This window comes from Propithecus coquereli, unplaced genomic scaffold (assembly GCF_000956105.1).
Source record: "Propithecus coquereli isolate 6110/MARCELLA unplaced genomic scaffold, Pcoq_1.0 Scaffold52, whole genome shotgun sequence".
NCBI lineage: Eukaryota > Metazoa > Chordata > Mammalia > Primates > Indriidae > Propithecus > Propithecus coquereli.
Window position 1 is genome coordinate 563,547 of NW_012151063.1, and position 5,348 is coordinate 568,894.

At 50.7% G+C, this 5,348-nt stretch overlaps 1 protein-coding gene across 1 annotated transcript in view; it reads right to left on the reverse strand.

The window, feature by feature from the left end:
- DHRSX (dehydrogenase/reductase (SDR family) X-linked) overlaps positions 1–5,348 on the reverse strand; it is a 181,829-nt gene that overhangs the window by 3,195 nt on the left and 173,286 nt on the right. The gene's annotated exons all lie outside the window — the stretch shown is intronic.

Sequence of the window (5,348 nt, forward strand, 5' to 3'; positions counted from 1 at the left end):
CCCAGGAGTTAAGCTGACACAGACAGGACCAGGAAGAGGAGATGTTCCTCAACGCTAACGTATCTTAATGTATCTTCTGAAAGTTAATCACATCCACTTATCCCACTATCATTTGCTTAAATACACGATAGATACTCAGTTAAAAAAAGCCACCACCAATCACTGCAGAACATTTCAAAACCTTGGGCTTCTAATGAAGGTGTAGGAAATGAGATTTAATTTGTGATTCTTTAATTCTTAAATGTTTTGACAGCTCATGAAATAAATGATTTTATTCATTGATTCTTCGTCAGATCTGCTGTCACCGCCCTAATCAGCACCCATCGTGGTGACATATGTCAGGCCGACGTGAAAGGCAGGGTGTCCGTGATAAACGCTGGGGTGCATGTGTCTGTAGGCCTCAGTCACGCTGGCATGCACACATGTACTCACGTGTGCACACACAAGCACACAGGCATGAACACATGCTCACACAGACATGTGCACACACTCTCCCATGCATGCATACCCACATTCAGATATATTCACACACATGCACACATATGTGCTTGCATGTACAAATACATGTATGCTCACGTGGACACACACAGTACATACCCATGAACATATACTCACTCATATATGCCCATACATATTCACATGTGCGCACACACACATACTGGTCATGTGCATGTGACTTTCACTTTGGGACATTTACCCACATTCTCTGGGGAGGGGAGGCTGGGAGACACCACAGAACCGGGGCTCCAGGACCTGGGCTCACATCTCCTCTCCACTGCGTGTTCACCCACAGACCTCGCCCAAGTCCGTCTCTCTAAGTTTGTTTCCTCAGCTGGAAAATGGGAATGGCAGGAAGAGCATCGCTGCGCCATTACTGAGCAGAGCAAGTAAAACGACGTCAGTGAAAGGCCCTTGGCAAGTAGGAACACACCTGGAAGGGACAAACACCAACCACGGCTGGGTGAGAGTGAGGGCTGCGTGACTCGGACGAGGCTGAGGTGTGCAGAAGGGAAGCCGGGTTCGGGATGATGTTTCAGTCCCAGTGGGGCCTGGGAGGAGGAAATGTGTCTCCGCTGCAGCTGCAGCGTCACAAGAGGGGATCACACGCACGACACCCCACTCCTGGCTCTGTGCACTTGGGTGGGTGGGTGCCCCAAAGGGAGCCGTCTTCCAGGAGGCCGACTCACATGCAGATCACAGGGTGATGCAGCATGTGCACACGTGTGTACACGTGTGTAGGTATATACATGCATGTGTGCGTATGTGACAGTGTGTAACTGTCGATGTGCAAGTATATGATTGTAACTGCATGCCTGTAGGTGTATATGTGTGTGTGTATATGTGCACAAAAACGCGTCTCTGTGCACATGTGTAACACTGCGCAGAGGCACACACACACACATGTGTATGTGACTGTGTGTAATGGTGGATGTGCATGTATATGAGTATATCTGTATGTGTGCATGTGAGTGTACATATGTGCATGTGTGGACATATATGTACGCGTGCATCTGCATGTGTGTAAATGTGTGCAGGTGTGTGAATACAAGCACATGTAGGAGTATGCATGTATACATGTGCATGTGTGTATGTGGGTGAGTGCATATGCACACATGTTTACATGCGCACACATGTGCATATGTGTGTGTGGTTGCAGGTGTGTGTGCATATGTGGATATGTTTGTGGATATGTGTTTGTGCATGTGTACATGTGTTTGTGTGTGTGTGTACGTGTGTGTACATGTATGTATATTTGTACACACATGCTCCCAGCTATCCAAAGGAAGCTGTGGGCTGTGCCTAACTTCTAGGAACACTTCATGCCTTCGCTAACACTGAAGGCAGAGCAGGAGTAAGGAAACCTCCCTCAGCTACAACACCGTGAGAAATACATGTTCTCTCTGCACCTGAAGAAACGCAGTTGCCTGGGAGACAGTGGGAAAGATGGAGCTCACGAGATTTAACGCAGGGCCACGCCAGTTTTCGGTGGGACCCTGTGACGGCTGATTTCATGCGACTTCAAAGACCTGGCTGGGCTCTGGTGCCCAGCCGTTTGCTCGAACGTGAGTCTCGGTGTTGCCAGGAAGGTATTCTGTGAATGAGATGAGCATCCACAATCAGCGGACTGTGAGTAAAGGAGACAGCCGCCATCGTAGGGGTGGGCCGCATCTCATCCGTTGAAGGACTTTGGAGCAAACACAGAGGTTTCCCAGAGAAGAAGGAAACCGGACGTCGACCTTACCACGGAAATCCCGCCTGTGTTTTCAGCCTGCCCTGTGATTTTAGACTCACGGCTGCAACAATCGAATCTTGCCTGGGTCTTCAGCCGGCCCTGCTGATTTTGGACTTGGACAGCCCCCACAATCCCACAAACCAACTCCTTTCAATAAACCCTCTCTCCCTGCACAGATTCTATGGGTCCTGTTTCTCCGGAGAACGGTGACAGGCACAGACTTCACCTGTCTTAACTGCAGAAGCTCTGGGCAGGAACCCCTGGAGCCAGGAAGAAAATCCAATCTCCAGGAATGATCTTGGCGTGTCGGGCAGCCTTGCCATGAAGGGGACCACAGAGGTGACTGGCTGGTTTTTAAGGCTGCACCAAGTGAGGGAATTCAGGGCAGAAGTTCCTGTTCAGCAGAGATGTCTTCCTTCTAGGGTGGCAGCTTCAGAGCCTGTGAGGTCTTTGTTTCTGGGAGTTTATTGGAGCCACAAAGGGACACCCCTCATGTGTATACCCCAGGGGGACGGTGGCCTCCCCTTGGACAGGACAAGACTAGCCTTCCCGGTTCTCTAGCTTTCATGGGGTTTCCAATGTGTGCCTTGAATTGATGTAGGTGGCATCACCTCGAAGCCCCAGAGAAGAACATCTCTCTCTCTCTCTCTCTCTCTCTCTCTCCATCTCTCCATCTCTTTCTCTCTCTGTCTCTCCATCTCTTTGTCTCTTCCCTTCTCTCTCTCTCTCTCTGTCCACCCCCCAACCACTATAGATTTATAGAATCCAAGCTCTGCTAAGAATTAGATGCATGAAATCATTTTCAGACTACACTCTTCCGCTTAGCAAAGTTTTATTTTGAATCTAAATTACGATTGTTCCCTTGTCTCAGGTCGGTAGATTCCCGAGTAAACTTTCGCCCGCTTGGCGTAAGGACCACAACTAAAGCAACACAACTTCCCCCCGAATTCATCTTGGAGCCCAGAATGAACGCAGCATCCTGTTTCACTCGCGGCTTCCAGCGGGTCTAGGTCGGAGTCTGTGCGCTCAGCACACGTTGGGATCACAAGGCTGGCTCGTGAGAAAGGTTTACCCCTGTCCCCAGCATTTGTGACACAGCAGGTCTCGGGGGGGCCAAGAATACGTGTTTTTAACTAGTTCCCAGATGAACTATCACCTTCATGGCGGAATGTAATCACTCGTCCCCCGCGGTCCCAGAGTGACAAAGTCCGTGTCCTCCCAGCCGCGGGCTGGCAGGGCTGCCTCCTGCATGCACAACGCGGTTTGCTAAATCACGCTCCCTGTGTGCGGTTTCAACGACACATACTTTTTTACCTACGACTTTCCAAAGAAACAGGATCTTCAGAGACTAGTAGAAGACGGGGTTGGGGGGAACCCTGAGATTGCAGCGTGTCAATTTGACAGAGGCAGGGGTGTCTTGCAAGGCCCCGCCCACCAGGGGCTCCAAGGATGTGTTTGGGGTGAAATCTGCCCAGAACCACTCTTGAGTCCTGCGGGTTGTTGCAGCTGGAAGCTACAGAAGCCATTTCAATACAATTCAGCACCACGAGGGTTTATTAAATGCTCACCAATATTCTGCCGGCTCCGGAGACAAGGGAAGATGATTCTAGAAATAGCCCCTGCCCACCCGAGAGCTTACGAGAGGCGCTGGCGGTGGTGTTGGCTGTCAGCCACGAGTGCTTGAAAAAATAAATCTAAACAGAACAGAGGGTAGGATTTCCAGTGCACTGAACGGAGCCGCCAGCGAGGTACATTCGGAGGGAGGAATGAATACGTCGTAATTGCATAATTACACAGGGCTTCACGGTTCTGGAAATGCTTGTGCGCATATTCTGTCAGAGACTTCACAACAATCTCACGAGATATTATTATCGGCAATTAAGAAATTAGGCAATATGAGAGGCATACGCGGGAAGGAGAGGAGCAGGGAGTGGCTGCTCAGAACGGCCACATTCTGGTCCTCCCAGAGACTCCATCCTCATCACCTTCGTCCTTCCTCCGCTTCCAAACAAGGACCCCGGGTCCGTGCCCGCGGCTGCCCTCGGCATCCCGCCTCCTGCTTCGTCTTTGAATTGCAACGTGCGCCTGCGTCCTCCGCTGAGGCACAGACGCCCGTGCGCGGTGGTTCTGCTGGTCTCTCTATGCAGAGACCCGGTTAATGCACCTCGAGCTCAACCTGCCCCCAGTCCCCACTGCACACTCTCGTTCCCCTAAGTTGCCTGAGGCAGAAACCCCAAATTGTCTTCCACATCCCATGTGCAACCAGTTCAGTCCTATTTTCTTCTCACCGCTCACCGTGGTGAGAGCTGAGCTCCAACTGGAGGGAGCGTGTCAGTGCCCCGCGGCTGCCTACCACGTGGCCGCAAACCTGGGGCTTAGGACACCACACGTGCGTGATCTTAAAGGTCTAGAGGGTGGAAATCCAAAGTGCATCTCGTTGGGGTAAAGTTGCAATGTTCGCAGGGCTGGTGCCTTCTGGAAGGTCCAAGAGAAAATCCCTTTCCAGCTTTTAGAGGATGTTCCTGTCCCTCTGCTCACGGCATCTTCCTACATCCCCCAAATTGGGAATGACGTTGTCTCTGCTACCGCCCTCAGCTCCTGCTCCAGTTCTGACACTGCCACCTCCACTTATAAGCACCCTGCGATGACACTGGGCCCACACGGATAATTTAGGGTAATTCTCCACCTCAAATCCTGAACTTAATCAGATCCGCAAAGTCCCTTTAGCCATGTAAAGTGACGGATTAATGAGTGCCGTGGATTAGGATGAGGAAACATTGATGGGGCATCATTCTGTCTACCACATGGGATTAGGACGTGGACATCTCTGGGGACATTGTTCTGTCTACCACATGGGATTAGGACGTGGACACCTTTGGGGACATCATTCTGTCTCCCACATGGGATTAGACGTGGACATCTTTGGGGACATCATTCTGTCTACCACATGGGATTGGGACGTGGACATATTTGGGGACATTATTCTGTCTACCACATGGGATTAGGACGTGGACATCTTTGGGGATATTATTCTGTCTACGACATGGGATTAGGACGTGGACATCTTTGGGGACATTATTCTGTCTACCACATGGGATTAGGACGTGGACATCTT